This window comes from Gigantopelta aegis, unplaced genomic scaffold (genome assembly GCF_016097555.1).
Source record: "Gigantopelta aegis isolate Gae_Host unplaced genomic scaffold, Gae_host_genome ctg3433_pilon_pilon, whole genome shotgun sequence".
Taxonomy (NCBI): Eukaryota; Metazoa; Mollusca; class Gastropoda; order Neomphalida; family Peltospiridae; genus Gigantopelta; species Gigantopelta aegis.
The window spans coordinates 1-23,090 of record NW_024533339.1 but is presented as its reverse complement, the minus strand read 5'-3'; the positions used below and the strand labels follow the sequence as shown (position 1 = coordinate 23,090).

Sequence of the window (23,090 nt, the reverse complement as noted above, 5' to 3'; positions counted from 1 at the left end):
CTCTCTCTCGAAGACTCTCTCTCTCCTCTCTCTCTCTCTCTCTCTTTCTCTCTCTTTCTCTCTCTCTCAGAACTATGGCTAGTTAATGATATGGGAGAAGGTGATGAAGATGGAGACAGTTACAGTGATGAAGACTGTATATCAAGTGATTGGAAACAGGTAATCAATGACATCACATTAAAATCGTGTTAAAAAATCATATTTAAATCACTTGCATTAACTTTACTATAGGAAATCAAAGTAGGATCAGACTATCAAGCACTCGTCCCAATTGTCCTTCTCTCTTACCATCATCAGGTAGTACTAAAACTGCTTTGATATAGGGTTAAAAATTCTAGTCACTATATTTTTAACATTAGCAGGCTCACATGCTCAGCTATTATGGAGTCCAAATTACATCAGTGACACAGCTCTTGAAAACTATCTCTCTTCAATAAATACTCTATTACATACTCAAGAAGGACTTCCTGGAGGTTCTTTACAACGTGATAATGAACATGCCCTATATATTTTAACATTATGTAATTATGATGTCACTAAAGCTTTGGATGAGTTCAGTAAGGCAGTTTTTACACCACAAGGTTAATATTGGAATGTACCATATATGTGTGTAATATATTCTAATTAGGAATGGCACCTTGGACTGAGAAGAGTGCAGAAAATTTGAAACAGGTATTCATTAGCTTATTAAATATTCATTGATTGTTAATTAATTTGTGAGTAGTGGGAAAATACCTAGGATAGTTCCAAGTTTGATAAAAAAAAAAACCTCTAAAATTCCCAGTTCCATTCCCATTATGTCATTATGATGCAATATTAACTTAATAATTGTAACAATTAAAGGGGGTATTGTTGTTATTCTCGTAATAAAGGAGGGATACCAATTACATTTGCAGCTGTGCATTGATAATGTTTTATCGGTGTTTTGAGATTGGAAAACATAGAATAGTTGTTCACAATTGTTATGAACACTAGGGAATACAATGACTAGTCTAGTTTTTTATATCTCACTCCGCACGTCAGTCTAAGCTTGTCCCGGCACTAAATATTTCCCTAAAAATGAGCTCACAAAACAATTAATATGATATAATAAAGTAATTGTATTACATAATTCTGTCCTTATTGTATGAACAATAGCGAGAATGTATCTTGAATAGAAAGAGATGATCTGTTCAAGGTACATTTTATTGTTTGTGGGTTTAAACAAAAAAGATAATTAATGTTTGTGTGGACGGGATTTTGAGACTAACTTATAATTAAACATGTTCTTAGAATGTTAAATTACTATCCTTTCTAAAATGTTTTCACTTACAATAATAATATTAATAACTAACTAGTATTAATTAGTACATATTTGCATGTATATAGTTTCACTTTGCAAAATTATGAATAATTCATTTTAGGACTTAGAGCACTGGGTAAAGATTTTTATTCTTTACAAAAACAGGTCAGAAAATAACTACCTTTGTATCAAAAATAGTTGTGATACTCTTGTAGATTCCAAGTCGATCTGTTCGAGAAATTATTGAATTTTATTATCTTGGGAAAAAGTCTGAGAGATATGATGCCTTTGCACAGCAACAGTCTAAAATGGGAAAGAAATTTATGTTACAACCTGGATACATGTAAGTGTGTTAATTACTAATGGTAGCTGTCTTAGGTCACTGTGGTAAGTACTGATGTTTACTAGTCTAGAGCTTACTAATGGTAGCTATCCTAGGTCACTGTGGTAAGTACTGATGTTTACTAGTCTAGAGCTTACTAATGGTAGCTATTCTAGGTCACTGTGGTAAGTACTGATGTTCACTAGTCTAGAGCTTACTAATGGTAGCTATCCTAGGTCACTGTGGTAAGTACTGATGTTTACTAGTCTAGAGCTTACTAATGGTAGCTATCCTAGGTCACTGTGGTAAGTACTGATCTTCAGTATTGTTCACTAGTCTTAATTTATTTTTTTAGTTCTGATTTTATGGAGAGTTACTTGGATCCTCCTGATACAGAGTTTACTGATCTTCATTATGGCAGTACTACATTAAGTAATGAAGTAAAAAAAGATCGTTCACAAATTTTAAATGATGAACGAATGCGTCAGATGCAAAAAAGCAATATCAGCTAAGAGTTCGTAGATATTACTGACCACAACTACTGTCCTTTTCGCCTTCTCTATGCAAATTAGTTTTTATATTACATGTATTGAAATGATTACTATATATATAAAAACATTTTAAACCTCAAAATTATTAATAAATTTAATTAGTTATTATTATTTATGATTATAACTTTAATTATTTTCTGTATTTTCTTTCTTTCTCCCTTATATGTAATAACACTGTTAAAATATATTGTAAGAATATTTAACTTGAAAAATTAAGCAACTTCTAAAATAATTATGAATAATTCATATATTATTTGACTTAAGGGGATAATATTACATTCCCCCAAAAAAGATAACTTAATTCATAATAAAAGTAGGTAGTAGTATAGTTCCTGATCAAAGAGAACTAAAGCATTGTTGTTGAAATTAAACTAATACAATATATACAAAATGTATTTTTTTTCATACCACCTCCTGCAAACTCATGTGTAGGGAATTGCATGGTACCAAAATACCAGGTCACACTGGTACTGTTTTGGGAGATGAGCTAAGTCACTATAAAAAGAGCTCCAAGTTGAAGAGACTGCATCTCAAATTATTTACAGCTGATTATTCCTTATATCTTTGTAGCAGTTCTTTAGTGTTCTCAAGTTCTCACAATGGCTGGACTCTCTCTGTCACTGACTGTAATTCTGGTATTCAGTTGTCATTTGGTCAATTGTGCTCCATCATTGATTCCACCTGCTGGTACTTTAGTAGACAACCAAGTGAGGAAGAACATTAAATATAATAGAATTGAATTTACCTGTAGTAGACCAGATAGATGTCAGTTTATCATTTCCCTCTTCTTTCATACAGCAAATTGTTAATACTCCTGTACCTGATGGTCAGCAACCATATGGTGGAAACAGTGGAGGTGGATCAGCTGTGTTTTCCTCAAGATATTAGTGGGATTGCAATTGGATTTGCCAAAGGTAACATCACTGCTGCCACAAACAAATTGAGCTTAATGATAAACCACATCAATGAAACTGCAGCAGCTGTCTGGGGTGTTGTAAGTTTATTATACTTAACAAAATAGACTATCTAGTGATTTTCTTCTTCATTCTTGCAGAATGATATTACAAATAGTGATATTAACAGTATTAGCACAGGAGACAACTTGTTGGATACTACTTGGGTACCAACTGATGGATCTGATTGTGGTGTAAGATTTTACTTTGTGTGAATTATTCACTGATATCCCATCTTCTTTTTCCTGTAGAAACCGTCAGACAAAAATTGACACAAGTATTTCATACATTCAGTGTTTCTCTGAGCATTTAAGCTCCATTTTGGTCAATTTAACTCACCAACTATTATACAACAACTCTTTTAAACAGCCTCTATTTCGTGAACATGTCTACCAAGCTTATGAATATGTAGCTGTTGTAAATGACATGAAGAAACTTGCAGCCTCTTTTCCTTGTAGCTACACTCCTCCTACTAGTAAACCAGTTACCTGCACTCCTTTTGAAAATATCAAAGTGAATCATGTAAGTCTAGTCCTAAAATCTTAGAAATACAGTCATCAGTTCAGATGTTGTATAATATGGTACACTGTCTTTAGTGACCACTTTGAGACTTTGAAAACTATGTTGCTACCATAATTATAATTATATGTTAAATTATAAGAATAATATATAATAGAATCAATATTGAGTGTCCTTAATTAAGAGAGTTTTCGTTCATTCTCTTTTCTTCCATTGTAGAAATATTTAAGTTGTTCAACTAGTCTCTGTTCTTCAATGACTTATGCCCAATTGGAAATGGTAGTCGTTATTTCTAAAATAGCAAGCTTCATGGACAGTACCAGGAATGCACTCAAACAGTACAATGATGGATGTCTAGTTCTCAAAACTCCATGCAAATCCTAAAATGCAAGAATATATTTTTTGCAGTCTTATAATCACTTATTATTTTACTTGATTATTTAAGTTAATAATATCATAATTTATTGTACAGGACAAAAGTTTAAGTTATTTCCTTTTAAGCTGATTTTTGCAATCATATCACTTTTACTAACTTAACAGAATATTGCTCTGTTTGTTTATACTGAACTCAATTTTAAGTTACTTTTCAGTTTCAGTTGTTGTTTTTTTTGCCATAATAATTTAAAAATAATTTGAAGTAATTGTATCCACTACTCTATAAATTAAAGCATAAAATATGTATATATATATATACACATATACAATATATATATATATATATATATATATATATGTATATGTATATATATATATGTAGTTTATAGCTCTCTTTTTAAACTCACTTTTCTCCATTGTTAACAAATTAAATGAAAGGAAAACTTCAATTTTCTATTGTTATGTGTGGCATATACCAAACACAACTTTAAAGAAAATATACAAAATGATCATTTTGGCACCATCCTATATTCTAGTTGATAAGTCTTTCATATCATAGCATGACTTCTTATTAGCATATACTATGATCATCTGACATGCTATCTACCTAACTGTGCAAGTTATAATTATTACAGTAAATTTTATGTACTCATTTTCAAAAGTTTGGAGCCAGTATCAATGACAAAATAGGACACAATTTCAATTTATTTTTCAATTTCAATTTACAATAATATTAAATATCACTTACAATATTAAGTCATCTCATATATGATAAGTTTAGTAATATTAAAATAAACTAATATAATACATACTACATACATATATATACATATATATATTATATACAAGTCTATAAGTAATTCTAGGATTGCCAAAGTCAATTATTATAAATTTAAATGTGCAGTTTGATATGACTAATAGGCCAAAGCATGTGTTGTAATATTGTTAAGATAGTCCATCTCTTGTTGGAATTCATTTCTAATATTGATGTTCATCCACTCATCAAATTCATAGCTACTGCAATCAAATCGCCACATAAAGTCACGAATGAACCTGTTCATTATTGGAGTAACGAAGGAAAATTGACTCAGCATCATCAATTCAGCAGGATTGCTGCAATTGACATTTGGACGAATAGTAAGAGCATCTCCATGAGTCATCAACTATCAGAGAAAAAAAAGAGAGAATAAAGGAATATATAATATATTAGAGAAACCTATAGTTCCAGTAACACTATGTTCTTTTAATGCAAAATAATAAATTAATTATTGTATATATTTGGATTCTAAGCTCTAAGCTATCAGCACTGTTATGACAAAATTGGTTTGATTGTAGTATATGAGCTACCTAGTATCACAACTCACCCATTCACAAGTATCTTTCATTAATGTCGAGAGTATAGTGCCAAAAAAACCAAGATAGTTCAAATTGCCAAAACCTGGATAATTGTGTAGGTCATCTTGCTTCTGGAGTTTCCAATAACAAATGACTATAAATGCCAGCTACAGCCATGAGTTGTAATCCTGGTTCAAAAAGATTAGTAGCAATGAAGTAAGGATTGCTTGGATTTTCCAAGGGATCCTGAGTGTTATAAAATTTGGCCTATGATAAAGAGAAAATAAGATATCGTTGTTGAATGGAGTATATTGCAACTTACAGTATAGACACTTAAAGCCTTCACTCCTGTCAGTACATGGCTCAATACTGAGCAGTTAGTGTTGTTAAATTGACTGTTAGCAGCAGCATTCAGTGTGGGAAGACCAGTAGCTAGTATCATAACAAACATGAGGAGACACGTGTTTTGTTCCATATTGTTCGCTTTGTAGAGATGTGGAGGAGATCAGCTGAATATCTGGTTTAGATTCTAAAACGAGTTGCTCTGAGAACTGGTCTTCAGTCTATTTATACTCATCCTGGCTTTCTTGATCCAGTCATTTTGCATTTCCTTTCTAAAGTCAGCCAGAGTTTGAACATACAACAAAGTATGTAGTGTTTTTTATTCTGGGTAAATAACCACTACATTGTACAGTGTAATAACTACGTATACTACAGTAGCAGGGGATATTTTTATATAATTTCTTAACAGTATACTATTTCAATATAACACAAACCCACTTTAATTACCGCGAAAAATGTTTTTACGCGTAAACTTAACGAAAGCGCATGCGCAAATCCACGTGTACCTTTGAACTCTATTGGTGTTTTTTCTTCCCTTTTTTTCCCATAATGGCTGTTGGCGGTACTCATCGAAAGGATGAATATGGTGACTTAGACTCTGAATTTGACTCCTCTGAAAGGGACAGAAGACTAACTTGGAGGGACGATCCTTTGTCCCATCAAAAACCAATTTCCGTTGGCAAACCCACCCATTCAAGCGGTCTTCCTTCTAAAACAGGTTCTAGTCAATGAGAGAGATAAAGAAGAATGGTATTCTCGTCGGTATCATTTACTCTCAATGGATGCCTACTCTCGTCATAAAACATTAATTAACCATTATTTATTAGCTGCAGGTAAAAAGTATAGAACAGATCCAACGATCTACCAGTAAAGATCGTAATGATTATGATGTCTTAAAAGAAGAACATCGGTTTATTTGGGATAGCAACAAGGAAGCAGAAACTTGGGAACAGCGCTTGGCAAAAGCTTATTATGACAAACTTTTCAAAGAGTATACAATATCAGATTTAAGTCGATACAAAGAGAATAAAGTGGCATTAAGATGGCGGACAGAGAAAGAAGTTGTGGAGGGCAAAGGTCAATTTATATGCGGCAGTAAACATTGTTCTGAGAGGGAAAATCTGACAAGTTGGGAGGTTAATTTTGGTTATGTAGAACATGATGAAAAAAAAAGATGCCCTCGTTAAAGTGCGTCTTTGTATATCTTGTTCAAAGAAGCTGAATTATCATCATAAGAAAAAGTTATGGAAAAAAGAAAAAGAAAAAAGTAAACGTGAACACAAAAAGAAAATTAAAAGAAGCAAAAGAGGAGAACGAAACAGATAGCAGTTCATCTGATGAGGAAGATAAAGGTACTAACAACATATTATCTAATCTAGTATTAGGTTTAAGGTTAATAATAATACTATAAATATTACGTTACCTATTTGGTATTCATGTTTATATATTTACACTTATTGTTTTAATTATAGTGTTCCTGTTTCAGTATTTATTACCTCACTTTTTCAATATACGTCAAGTGTCACTCGCTAAACCAAATTCCCTCAATGACAATATAATTTACAAAAAACAACCATTTGAATTTGTGGCTGTTGTTGTTATTGTTCTATTGTTCTCATAACACTGTTTAAAACAACACAATTATTACAATTTTTTTTAGATGTGTCAGAAGTATCACCTACAACCCAGGGAGAGTCAGAAGGCATTGAAAAAAATTTGGGAGTAAATCTGCTAAAGAATTAGTTGAAAAAACTAAAGAAGAAGAGTTTGATGATTATTTTAAAGACATGTTTATGTAATTGTTATTATTGTTTCATTGTTATTTCATTCTTGTAGTAAAAATTGTAAACATTGTTTATCTACTTAATTATAATTATGAACATTAATAAATTGTTTTTATTGTAAAAAATTTATAGTTTTTTTAAAGTATATCTAATAATATTCTAATATACACCATCATAGTATTGTTTTTAAAGCTCCATTATGAATATTAATATCTGTACATGTATCGTCACAAATTAGTATAAATGTGACCTTGATAAATAGCATACCTCCCATTGTGTACATGTACCCATTCAAGTTGTTTTGATTATGATTATACCCTAAGGTGCCCAGAAGGTGGGACTGATTCACTGTTATCTCCACACCTCCTTGATGTTACTCCACAAAGTCTTTCAATTGCAAACCACCTGTAGTGTAGGAGCCACTGCATTGTATATAGGACAAGTACACATCACACCACTTTATTGTACTGGGATGACCCTCCACCTCTTCTATTGTATTCTGTAACAATATAACTGAAGAAGGCAAGTCTGAAACACTCTACTTCCTGAGTTTTTATTTTCAGTAACTTGAGCCATCCCAGCAGGTAAACAAATGTCTATAATTGTTTCATGATTATTTTGTGGTTAATTCCTTTTAAAATTAGGAGATCAAAAATTAGTATAATATAGTATTTAATAGACAGTATTAAGTGAATAGGTTTTTTGTGGTGTGAGTTCTTGTAAATTCTATTTGCTTTTCTAACAGCTCTTGTTTCAATAGTCTGTGTTCACGTGTAGCATTTTGTCGGACCTATATAAGTAATTCAAGAATATAAGAGTAAAAATAGATATAAAAGATTCATAAATAGATTGACAGAGTCACACATGAAATAAGTAGTTAGTTACAAAATTTATTATTTTAACATTCCTAAGTAATATGTTTTTTTTTCTTATTGACTTTTTGTTCTATTGCTAAGTGCTTTCTTGTTTTAGCAAGCCTTTCCTTTAGTTCTTCTATATCAAGTTCCACTTGACGACACTGTCTCTTGTAATTTTCCTAAGAAATGGTATGTGATATATTGTAATGCATACAATACAGTAGTATAGCAGTACTATCTCTGATGGTTTCTCCCCAGATGATACTATGAAACCACCTGCAGTTAATGTAAGTGAAAGGCATTAAAAATCCCATAAAATGAATACAGTTTAATGTTGGAGTGTGAGATGTGGCACTTTTACCTGTTTGTGATGGTTGCCCTCACAAATGATTTCAGAACGTCAATGTTTCCCTTACATACTGATATTTGATCCTCAAGTGGGAAGATCTCTGCTTTTCTTGGAAGAACTCCTTTTCCATTCCAGATCAACTAAATGGCAGGATATAGTAAGGTTTGTTGTGGAAAGCTAACAAGGTTAGGGAACATTAATGGCTACCTCAGTGAAAACTGATATACATTAATATAAGTGTTTTTATAAAGTTCACTAATATAAGTGGATAAGAGACACCCTGTTGCCATGGTAGCAGTTGATTAAGGACACTATCTCACAGATGCCATGATTTTAGGGTATAAACAAAGAAAGTTATGGCAGATTGAACATCTGGCTAGTTTGGTAATACAGCCAAGAGGAGGAGATATATGAGCTGAGTGTAAAGAACTGGCTAGTTAGGTTCAGTAGTATTATGATATGTTTTATAGTTATGACAGTGAAATAAGAGAACAATATGTGTTTGTATAAGGCAGTCCTCGACACTCCTCACCATTTTCTCGTTGTTTCTTCATTGACATCTGTGCCTTGCGTATTTTCATGGTCAATATGTTCTGTGGTTGTTGACATCTTACTGCTGCATGAGTCCCACAAATGAGATCATATAATCTAATAATATTATATATACTCACCATTCATTTTTGACTGTCTCTATTTCCTTCAATAATCTAGCCACTGTAGACAATTAAAATGATGTCATTAACAATTAACATGTACTCAATAATGTAATACCTTTGTCATCATAATCTTTGTTTCTTCTTTTGTCTTTTTGATTCCTGTACTTCTGGTTGCTTACTTCTTTCATTCACTACTTCTAGATCTCTAGAACCTACTTTTTTTAATTTCTTCACTAGTACCATTATTATTAGTAGTGATCCTATTTGTATTCACTACATCATGATCCTTCCTTTGACTCGTCTCTTTTTGGTTATTTTAGGAGTCTTTTTTGGTGATTCCTGTACTTCTGGTTGCTTACTTCTTACTTCTAGATCTCTAGAACCTACTTTTTTAATTTCTTCATTAGTACCATTATTATTAGTGGATCCTATTTGTATTCACTACATCATGATCCTTCCTTGACTCGTCTCCTTTTTGGTTATTTTAGGAGTCTTTTTGGTGATTCCTGTACTTCTGGTTGCTCACTTCTTACTTCTAGATCTCTAGAACCTACTTTTTTAATTTCTCCATAGTACCATTATTATTAGTAGTGATCCTATTTGTATTCACTACATCATGATCCTTCCTTTGAACTCGTCGCCTTTTCGGTTATTTTAGGAGGCAAATGGTTCTTGTTATAGGTTGATGTTCACTAGATTTACTTTCTATCTTTTTAGAGACTTTTTACATGTTCTCTCTCTACATGAGCTGGTATCTTTGTCTTTTGTTGAGAAGGTTTCAATAAATTTTTCTTGACAGGACTAACTTTATCTTCTTGTGTGTCATTGGAACACTTTTCTTCACTAGAAGTAGGAGCAGTGACATCAGAAGATTTTTCAATTGACTTCAATGGTGATTGTGGTATTAATGGTGTTTTGTCTACAACTTTTGTAGTATTTTTATCTTCTTTTGGAAATAGTGTCTGTTCTAATTTTGCTGTAGTAGCTACAACCCTCAGGATCAGAGAGAGATATATAACTTGGACGATTGGATTATGTTGTTCATTACTATGTTATCTTTTTATCACTTCTGTCCAAGTTTTGTAATGATTGGCTTGAAATACTAGCAGAACTTTGGGCTAATTCTGTTTTAAAGTCAGTCAGGTTTTTCAATAAATTCAGCTTTACTTGACTCGTCAATTTTCTCTTTAGAGTGAGTTACTATATTCAAGTCTGTTTTAAGTCGCAAAAGCATTGTGATCACTTTGTGATGACTCATTGGTCGCAACATTCCTGGAGACAGATACTTGTCGTCATGGTAACCACTGATAGTTTCGAGATGCTGTATCTGGATTGATTGTACTAGAATAAGTAGAAATTGTTGGAGTGACACGTAATAAATCATTAGTAGATGTTAAATGAATTTGAGGAAGACTTGCTCTTCTGTAATTGTAGTTAGTTCTATTGGGTGAATCAGGACTGTGGAGCATGCAATGTTGAATACTTCAAAAATGTACTGTTATAAGGTTGAGATATTTCATGAGATTTATTGGACACTGGAGGGAAAAGGAGATAGTGATGTCCCTGTGAAATTAGAGGACTCAATTATTAAAAATTAAAATGAATTACCAGACAATTCTAATGGATAACTCTCTTTGTTTCTTAAAAAAGGAACATTTCTGTTACCTAGTCACTATCAAGATATAGAGTTCACCAGTTCTTATCTATTGAATTAAAATATACCAAATAACTTAATGAAGTATTCTAATGAGATATCAGTTACATTTAGTGGAGCATATATAGAGGCTGTGAGACAATGTTCTGGTTTATAAGATACCTAAGAAACAAATATGATAACTAATTGAATTAACTCATTACAATATGAATTAGATATCCAGATGTTCCTTAACATTATCAGCAAACATCTTGAACTTTTGGTCTCATACTGCCCACTCACCCAAGTCAGGCACCTCCCTACGTTACGGAGCAATACAAACTGTGATGGTAGTAGTAAGGTTTCCAGCTGTTTCTCAATACACTGACGTAGTTCAGATAATAAATGCTTGTTTTGAAAACCCTATGAAAGGCAGGGAGGAGAAAGACAAGAGAATTATCATTATAAAAACAACATGTGCTTTAAAAACATGCACAAACATGTTGTCTATTGTAATTAGACCATCTGCTATCCTTTTTAAGACGTGCATTTAATTTTCACTACATTGAATAACATCCCTTCACATCAAATTTCTGCTTTCTATGAAAACTATACAATTTCTTTTGTTTCATTTTATAAGAGTACCAACTACTTGTAATGTATTATACTACAGTAATAAAAATTAGTAGTATTAACCATAAATAATAAAATAGAGTGATATGTAATGTGTTGTCATCAAGTGATGTTAAACTTCAATGAGATTTAATACCTGATGAATCCTGCCCCCCCCCCCTATACTGACTCCGCACAGACCACACTATAAGCTAGTCGTAAATCTCTTCTCCAAGAATAAGGAGGAACCACTAATACATGAAGGTCAATTCCTTTAAAAAGAGTTAATCGATAAGACAAGTAATTAATAAATGTATTTATTAGCACAGCATATTTTAAAATTAGGAAACTTGCTTTCATATGTTTAGTGTAATTGGTATTTTTAAGTGAGTGAGATTTAAACCATATTAACACTGATTAAAAAAAACTGTGAAAAATATAGAACTAAATTGATACACTAATACACTGTTGCTTTCAATAACAAATACTATTAAAAAAGAAATCCCATACTATAAACATATTGTACTGTAATGTTTGTCAGTATCTTTACTATAATATATACTCTATGTAATAAATACTGCTATAAATTATAATTATTGTTTACAATCTAATACACAACATTACAAATTGTTGTTTATCATTACATTGTTAATTATTGGGTTTTTACTTCTTCAATAGGAAGAGAGAGGGTGGGGTTACCATACAATGGAGACTCCATCTCAAAGCGGGTAAGGTTTCAGGAGCTATTGTTCTCGATTCCCCCGTATTGGCAGCAGCTCCACCAAATTGTTGGAAGCCATAAATTGTAGTATACGGAGTAATTAATTTCCGTCCATTACATTTTCTTAATAAATTCAGAACGTTTCCGTTTATCTCCGTATATTACTAGCCACGTGGGTTGATTTTAGAAGTTAATCACGTCTCTTTCAATTGATCATAACACCATTTAAAATGCCCTAAGAGAGAGAAAAAAAGGAAACTAGAGACCACAGTCAAAGATGTCAACAAGGTTAGATATGCTAAAGTATGGGTGTGGCTTTATGTACCACTAAGACTTAGTCACGCCCACTTTAATTACTGATTCTATTTTGTTCAGGAATACAGTTTGAAAAAGGGAAGGGACAACACATTTTGAAAAACCCCTTAATTATTAACAGTATCATAGAAAAGGTACAAATGTACATGTTATAACTAATGATCATAATGTTCTTGTAGTCTGCTGCTTTACGTTCTACTGATGTTGTATTGGAAGTAGGATCGAGCGTACTGGCCAATATGACAATTAAATTAATTGAACAAGCAAAAAAAGTCAGAAAATATTAATTGATTTGTTGTTTATTTATTCATTCGTTTGGTCTATCCATTTATTTTATCATTTGTCCATCGTCCTATTCATTTATACTGTCCATTTATCTATCTATTTGTCTATTCTTTCAACTATTTATCCATCTTTAGGTTGTTGCTTGTGAGGTCGATACCAGACTAGTAGCTGAACTACAAAAAAGGGTTCAAGGAAGGTATAAAATATTCTAATTAATTATTCATAAACCCTCCTTTTTCATTAGTCCCCCTTATCAAATAAACTACAAATTATTGTTGGAGATGTGTTGAAGACAGAGCTTCCATTTTTTGATGTATGCGTTGCTAACTTACCTATCACATCAGTAAGCATAATGAACTAAGTCTAAAAGAGAATGTTATAATGTATCTCTGTTTGTAGATATCCTCACCATTGTTTTTAAACTGTTACTACAGAGACCTTTGTTCCAGGTAAATGTGCTATGAATATTATCTTTAACTCTCTGTCTCTGTTTCTCTTTTCTCTGTACAGATGTGCTGTATTAATGTTTCAACATGAATTTGCCTCAGAGATTAGTAGCCAAACCAGGAGATAAACTATATATTGTCGTCTCTCTGTTAATGTTCAGCTTTTAGCTCGTGTATCACATCTTATGAAGGTCTCATATACTTAGGACTCAAACTAGTTCCACATACTTTCATACCAATACTATATAGTCTCATACTTAATATTGCAGTCTCATACCAATACTATGGTCTCATGCTAATGTTCCTTATATATGTAGGTAGGTAAGAACAACTTCAGACCACCTCCAAAGGTGGAGTCTAGTGTCGTGAGAATAGAACCAATTAATCCTCCACCCCCTATTAATTATCAAGTAAGTACATTAATGGTTACCATAGCAACAAGCATTGTCCTTCAATGCAATATAATCTTTTGAAAATTTGGGATATAAATATTTGTTGTTATAAGTCTTTATTACGATAATACTTATTATGTTATTGACATTATTGACATAATTATGATGTAATGGTTTAAAGGTATATTAGTTCTAGTTGACATTCAATATTTATTAACTCTTTATTAACTGGTATTTAAACTAGAAGTTATGTCATTATACTATTATTATGATTCTGTTTGTTTGCATGCCATTTTGTCATACTATTATGATAACATTCAACTTTAATATTACCTCATTGTTGTCATTTTTTCCTTGAAACTGTGATAGTTAATTAGTTATTATTACATTATCATAGTTGGCTTTTCATGTAACGATATACTTTGTTTGTTTGTTTGTTTCGTTATCAACTGACAGTTACTGGAAGCTAAATGAACTATCCTCATTCCCAACCTAGCTAATGAAACTATGCTCATTCCCAATCTCACTTTCAAAAACAAGTGGGCAACTAGGAACAAGACATGGTCTCTTTTACATTACATATTCAAGTACATTTTATTTTATATATTAACTTTGACCCTCAAAATGAACTTGATCTCAAGGTCATTTTTTTCTCTAATGAAACTGATAGACCATGCTAATGTACTATATCATGTTAATACTAGCTCCATTGATAGAGAGTATTAATACTAGCTCCATTGATAGAGAACCCTGATGTAATACCTATGTTCTATAAACGAGACCTATTATTAACATTTCCTCCTTTTATTATCTTAACCGCAGTAATTGCTCTTAATATATGGACCTAACCCTCCCTTGTCCCCTTGCTAGAGACGATATGATAAGATTGTGATCTAATAATAGGATATTGAATTAGTATTGATATTAGTAATAATTTATTCTGTGTCATATCCTATTTATATCCTCAAGTATTGTCATAATATTAGACCCATGATATATATGCCAGGATTCTATTTCTACAAGACCGTATATATGTCATTACCTCATATCAAATGTGCTTCCTATAAATTCATGAAAGAAATTGAGAAAATAATCACCTTTCATCAATACATCATGGAAGTTCACATGAGTATCATAATTGTATATATTTAGAACTAAAGGGATTTCACTTCCAGGATTAGTATTGTCATAATATAGACCCCATGATATATATGCCAGGATTCTATTTCTACAAGACGTATATATGTCATACTATATCAAATGTGCTTCCTATAAATTCATGAAAGAAATTGAGGAAATAATCACCTTTCATCAATACATCATGGAAGTTCACATGAGTATCATATAATGTATATATTTAGAACTAAAGGGATTTCACTTCCAGGATTAGTATTGTCATAATATAGACCCATGATATATATGCCAGGATTCTATTTCTACAAGACGTATATATGTCATTACCTCATATCAAATGTGCTTCCTATAAATTCATGAAAGAAATTGAGGAAATAATCACCTTTCATCAATACATCATGGAAGTTCACATGAGTATCATAATTGTATATATTAGAACTAAAGGGATTTCACTTCCAGGATTAATTATTGTCATAATATAGACCCCATGATATATATGCCAGGATTCTATTTCTACAAAACGTATATGTCATTTACTCATATCAAATGTGCTTCCTATAAATTCATGAAAGAAATTGAGGAAATAATCACCTTTCATCAATATATCATGGAAGTTCACATGAGATCATAATTGTATATATTTAGACTAAAGGTATGGGTCACTTCCAGGATTACTTAATCTGGCAAGTGAATGATCTTATTATCTTGATGTTTCCATTTCAGAGGATATCATTAGTTCATCAATTTAAACAATAGAGTTTTATTCAAATAAGACTAAAATGTTTGTGACATTAATAGTTGATGTAATAGAAGTTTATTATAAATTTATTATGTGATAGTTCAGTTTGTAACCTGTTTATTCAACGCCACTACCAACTCAAATCCATTATTGAGGTAGGGTAGCTAGTATATCTCCATGACATATCTTGTGCTGTGAATGTTATGATAAGTGTAATTGTGATGTATTTCATTATATTGTATATTTTATGGAGTCATAAATTGTTAATGTTCGTTTTAAGAGATTATCAATAAATCTGTGGTATCTTTGAATGTAACATATATGGTACTTTATTATGAAGACTATTAAAATCAGAACGTATATGTCATTTTCTCGCTTGCCATCTGGACTTTTCCTTTAATTGTGTTAAACGCAAACATTTCCTTCACTCAAATTAAACCACTTTAAGTGTAGTTACATCTGTACATGGTTTCTCCATGACAGCTGGTCCCTATTGTTGGTATAAGTACAATGTTTGACGGAAGTCTGTAGTATTACAAATAATCTGCATTGGAATCAGTATTATTACAATGTATTCCTCATATTATCTATTTATCTATTGTTTTGTTATGACTATTTCGTCATATATTCATTATATGGTATCTAGCGATAGTTTATGAGGGGAATATATTGTCGCAAATATTTAAGTGAATTATATAAGAACAAAGCATGAAGAAGAAAATAACCTTTTTATATTAAAGTACATAATACAATGCAATGAGGTATAGTACAATGTAATGAGGTATAGTACAATGTAAATGAGGTATAGTACAATGCAATGAGGTTATAGTACAATGTAATGAGGTACCGGGCGTATAGTACAATGCAATGAGGTATATAGTACAATGTAATGAGGTATAGTACAATGCAATGAGGTATAGTACAATGTAATGAGGTATAGTACAATGCAATGAGGTATAGTACAATGCAATGAGGTATAGTACAATGTAATGAGGTATAGTACAATGCAATGAGGTATAGTACAATGTAATGAGGTATAGTACAATGTAATGAGGTATAGTACAATGTAATGAGGTATAGTACAATGTAATGAGGTATAGTACAATGCAATGAGGTATAGTACACTGTAATGAGGTATAGTACAATGCAATGAGGTTATAACGTACAATGTAATGAGGTATAGTACAATGTAATGAGACGGTATAGTACAATGCAATGAAGGGGTATAGTACAAGCAATGAGGTATAGTACACTGTAATGAGGTATAGTACAATGTAATGAGGGGGGGGGGTATAGTACAATGTAATGAGGTATAGTACAATGTAATGAGGTATGTTGTAATACTATGTATGTAGGGGATGATATAATGTTCCATCTTCTTTCTGTATGTTATAATGGATGAATGAATGGATGAATCATAGATAGATGATGGAATGGATGGATGGATGGATGATGATAGATGGATGGATGGGTGAATCATAGATAGATAGATAGATGGATGAATGGACAGATGGATGATAGATGGATGGATGGAGTGGAATCATAGATAGATAGATAGATGGATGAATGGACAGAATGGATGATAGATGGATGGACAGATGGGATATAAACATATTATTGTGGAGCATTGTAATATGAATTTTAGTTTTCCCCTAAAACAGTTTCATTTTCACACATAAATTAGATTCATAATGTATAATATATTCATATTCCCTAAAGAGTATTGAAAAAAAACTATTACAATGACTACTTTTAATTCATTTCCCCTTTCCTGGTTAGTAAACTATTACTTTGGTAAACATTACAGGTGTGAATTTAACAATGACTCTCTTACTTCCTTGGAACAGTTAATATTTAATTTTATTTATGACGATAACAATCAGCATGAGTCACACTTTAAAATAATCCTTTGACGATATTGAAAACTTGCTGATTCATTAATGATGTATTGTTTTTAAAAAAATATCATTTGTTATTAACCTAATTATTACATATGTAATGATTATGTGGTTACTTAATTACATGATGAAATCTTAATTTGTATATGTTATCTTCAAAAGACTTTGAAATATTAAACAGTTACAGTTATTGTAAATTAATTGTTATTTCTATTGTTTATATTAAAGTAATTTCTAGAACGTTGTGATATTATGATTTGTTTAATAAATTATTGTCCAAAACCAGTACTAGTATTAAGTAATAGTAATTAAAGGAAGTTATTATAAGACTTCCTCACATCTGTATGAGGTCATATTTATGTAATGATGTTTTGTTTATATGGGGCATAGTTCCCATTCAGTATTACCAGTCACATACACACATGTACACAAATAAATATTAACATATTATGTTTCAATTTCATTTTATTATTATGATCTATGATTTATGAACACCTGGTATTATATGAATCTGATTAAGTACAATTTTGTATTGTTAAGAATAATGGTTTGTACCCATGGAAACTAATGATATAATTTGTATTGTGTCATACTAGCTCCACCTACCTTATTTAGGAACATTTCTTAGTTATTATTATTATTATAAAGGAGAGGAAAGGAAATTAGTATTATTGTCATATTAATATGTTTATTGTTTACTCGTTATTGTTTTTTGATTTATTGTTTTTTTGTTTATTGTTATTGTTTTTCATATTTATTTTAATAGGAATGGAATGGTTTATTACAATTATGTTTTCAAAACAAAAAATAGAAGTTTGGGTGCTACCTTTAGGTATGGATCAATAGATGAATGGATGGATGGATAAATGCTGTCCAATTTGAAGTCTTATAAATATATGGACTTCATAAATAATTTGATGTACTCTATGAGTTCTGTATATAAGAACTTACATATCTCCCTATGACCTGCATATGAACCTCAACAATTCTACAGCTATGAGTTGATTACACAACATCCTATAATTTATATGGTCTCTGTGTATGACTTCAAATATGGACCAATATTTTATCACTATCTATAAAAAATCAGTAGTTTCTAAGGGAAGGGTAAAGAACCAGGAAAAGGGGAGCGATGGGTGATAGTGGGAGTAATAATATTAGTTGTGTTGAATAAATTTGTCATTATGCCTGGGCATTGATACTATTAGAGATAAACAGCGACTAATAAGGATATAATTAATGTAATAAAGGTACTTTATTGCGGGGGTATTGTCTTTGTTTAGAAATAAATCAGTGCTGGAATTATTGAAAAAAAAATTACTTAAATTTATTGTTCCATCAATTCTATGGTTAGTTCAATTATTAATTAAAATTAATTAACTAATAATTAATTAATTATGAATATAAAACACATTATACTCCAGTTACTTTCATATTTCCCCTGGTTCACTTTATATATTTTTCAGTTCCATTATATGTTAGTCTTTCAACTTTTGTCACTATCCAAAATATTTTTCCCAATTATCAAAGTCATTTTTAGTAGTACATGTAATTATTATTTATATTTGTAGATATATTGGACCACAAAATAAATAATCGCTAAAAAAACACAATGAGGATGCATGATTCAGCTTTTGTCGACTCTTTCATTGTAATATATTGGTTATTGTTATCACAGGAAAGAAAATCTTTTAGTTATTGTGGTTGGAAAGATTTGTATTATTCCCAAGCGCCCCAAACTGATGTATTATGCCAAGTATAATTGACTCTGTAGACCTTAATGGAGAGGATTCTCTATTACCTGTCTGGATATTATAATACATATATTACATGTATTATATATTACATTTAATTGTATTGTGTTTATGTTTAAAAATAAAACTTTAAGTAATGACCGGTCTTATTCTTTTAAACAACAAATACACTCTTGGGTCAAATTATGACTTAATTATTTATCTTAACGACAGGAACAACTCCTGACCTCTTGATATCAAAACATTTGTAATATACACTTCTTGAAGAGACAGGATTTGACTTAAAAAGACACGAAATATGTCAGGAGATGAGTTTTTTACAGTAAGTTCTTGGTATTTACTGTGAATTGAAACTCAATCTACAACATTAAACAGTATTTATTGTAGTGAAACAAAAGTGTCACAATTGGAACTGTTAAATAGTGTCAGTTACGTTCTCTTTAGTCAACATACTCAACACAAGGAAATGATTTTATTGCATATTTTTACAATGAGATAACCTATTGTATATTCAAAATATAAACAAAGAATAAGTACATCAGGTTGTGAACTGAATCCTAGGTTTCTCCCTTACTGAAAATTGTATTTTTCCCCTCATAAGATTGACAATGTTCTATTATGGTTAGATAGTTGTATTGTTTGTATCAAATGAGCTATTTTTACAGGTAGTTATGTCAAATTTGCAAATAAAACTATGAATGAATCATATTATTTAAGTTCTGATTTATAATATATCACTTCAAAATTGACCATTAAAAATTTAAATTTTGTAATTGTGTTAGAATCAGTTTCATTGCTGTTTCATTGTGTCTATTGTTGTTCAATTTGCAGGTTATTGGAAGCTTCACAATAGCAGAACATATTCACTTTGCATAAAATTTATATGAACATTGTATATAAGTTATATTTTGCAAACATAATTGTAATAAAATATTGTTATAATTTCAACATCTAATAAAATAAATAAATATAATAATTATTAGTATTAATTTTAGCTTTCAGTAAAATAAATAATATTCAAATAAATAAGTTGACCATGATTTAAATTTTTGTAAACTAAAAAACAAATAAAAAAATTAAGAGCATGTCATTACTAAGATTGTTTTAAAAGGTGACTTATGCCAAAGTTTTAAAGATAAACGACTAAGCGAGTGACATGTGTTTGTTGTTTCATTGTAATGAGGATCATCAGAGGGAACACATCGTTGAAACCATTGTAGAGCTGTAGTTGAATTTGAAAGTAGATTGGACAGTTACAATTTTGAGTGTAAGCATTCAGTGTGGAACGACTATATTTGATAATGTACTGCCCCAATATAAATGGAGCATGTGAAGCTGGTGCATTGAGGAAAATGGTCACTTCAGGTTGAATTGTAGGTATCTGAGCATCTCTCGAACAGTTGCAAAGAAGATCTGAAGGACAGTTCAAGTAACTTTGCTGGAGGACCAGTAAGAGGTCTTTGTTGTTGTTATCGAGTCATTCTGTCTCATCAGGGATGGTGGATTCCATGTTGCTCAGATGCCTGGATGAACGCTGTTATCACTGCCATACCAATTGGCTCTAATATGAGATGATTGACAGCAGATGTGGCAGATGTTTGTGGGGAATATTTTTGTAGGGAACTGGTGACTGTTATCACAAAATAATTAAATGGAACTATCTGCAAAATAGAAGAAAAAATGTCAATATTAGTAACGATATGCAGGCAATGACAATAATCCTTACTTAATGTAACTGGACTGAAATAAATTACCTGAGGGATACTGAAGATTGAGATATTTTTTCAATGACAACGTCCAGATCTATCTCTGAGAGATCCACCTGTGATGATGGTGCTTGTGAGCAGTCAATTCCATTCTCAGGTATAGCTCCGAACCAGATAGAATAGGTAAAGAATGAATGGTTTGGTAAAAGTGAATGAAACAAGAAAGATGCAATAAATGAGCATTTTTCCAATGTTGAAGTAGTAGTTTTGTGTAGATGTGTCTCTGTCTTGCTGCTGTAAGTTAATTTCTCTGGTGAAGGACAGTTGGGCTAGATCTCATTTTTACTTTTCAAACCTCATTTCAAAGGTTGAGAGATAAGTTTTCTGGAAGGCACCTATAGCTGGGGGGAGCTGCACTATGATGTTTTTTTAATTCCAGTTCCTATCTTTTCATCTATCGGTGAGTTATTTTTCTTCTTAGGTGTTTAGGCTTAAAAATTCATAGATGTAGAGGAGAAAGGTTTGGAAAGAGCTATGTTTCCTCTAATCTCTGGGTTGTCAGTCATTCGTTTGTATAGTTCGATCTAGCCCACGGTCAGCTAGAGATCTAGAGAGAGAGGGTACGAAGAGCTTGTTGTCTCTATCCATGCGACATTTAAAAATCGAGACAATGAATTTAAAGTAAATATATAACATTTGAAAGTGACAAGAGATGACCGAGATACTCTAGAGAGATCAGGGCTGAATGATTTCTGACCGCAAAGTGTATTATGTACATTATTCTATTAATATTGTTTTTTTACTTTCAGATTGCGAAAAGGAAAGTGTTTCTAAAAGGAAGGGGATTTTATACAAGTACGGCCCAAGTTCAGACTCTCTCATAATAAAACAATGGAAAGAATAACATTCAGCAATACAAAGGGTAATTTCCCAGGAATAGTGAAGGTCACTGGAAATGATGCAAATTGTTGACCTGGGATGAGCAATACTTGCTGACCCAAACGAAAAAATAGGATAATTTCTCCTCTACTGGTGTGGTCCGTGGTCAAAAGAATAGTTTGAATCAACCAACCTACGCCAGAATGAATATAAAAGACCAGCCAAAAGAGGCTCCATCCATCCACCGAAAAATACTTCAGAAACAAAAGAAGAAAGAACATTTAAACGGGATTCAATATCTCTGATATCAAAGTTGCAAAATTTATGACTTCCACTTATCGACTGTTTGCTTTCGCATTGCGGTTCTTTGGGCTATCTCACTCTAGTCCAATACCTCTGAATGTGGCAGGAAACACCAAACACAGCTTGTTCCACTGGAACTAGGTTCCCTCTATATGAATTATGTCAAAGCTGTTACATGTTTGATGGAAAGTGATGTTACAAATTATATGCGTGATCCTTCTATCTTAGTTTTGATGTGTTCCGAGAAGATTATTGGAATAGCAATTCATTTATTACATGATACAACAGCGGTGTAAGTAAATTAATAAATTATTAAAATATGTTATAATTTTCTTTTTTTTCAGAATTGTATATATCCTACTCTTGATACCAAGCAATGTATATTAGTGATCCAGTTTATAATGTGGACACATGTTAATGTTCGTAACATTTACGATCCAAGAAATCCTTATGCCTCAGCAGCCTGGCTTGTTATATCAACAGGAACTACCAGAAAATATCCAGTCTAATTCTGTTTCCACGCCAGTCAACACTGCCTGGTTGCTTCAAGATCACACATCAATTCTTTGAGAGGCTTCATCAATTATTTTGTTCCAGCTAAATCAGTGCAAGGAGGACAACAAGTAGCATTAGCTGAATTAGCTCTTAACAGCACTATTCTACCTGAGTTGGACTTCCAGGTACATAGTTAAAAATATTTAATGCTTTTTACTCTTTGACTCCTCTCTCCTATTCTCAGTTCTCAAACCAATGTCCTGCAGATAATAGAGTTGCCACTTACAGGTTTCCCAAGCTCATCCGGTGAATTCAAATGTGCTGTGTGGCCTTTTATTTGGACCATTAATGGTCTTTATATGCTCTGCAACAGCACTTATCTCCGCGCTCTCCTGTGACCCAAATTGATTCCAGCCAGAAAAAGAGGAAATGGTCACAAAGATGGGCTTCTCC

The 23,090-nt window shown here is 31.7% G+C and overlaps 1 pseudogene; it reads left to right on the top strand.

The window, feature by feature from the left end:
* The first annotated feature begins 7,339 nt into the window (after positions 1-7,339).
* Positions 7,340-18,849, top strand: LOC121392163 (annotated as a pseudogene).
* The last annotated feature ends 4,241 nt before the right edge of the window (positions 18,850-23,090 follow it).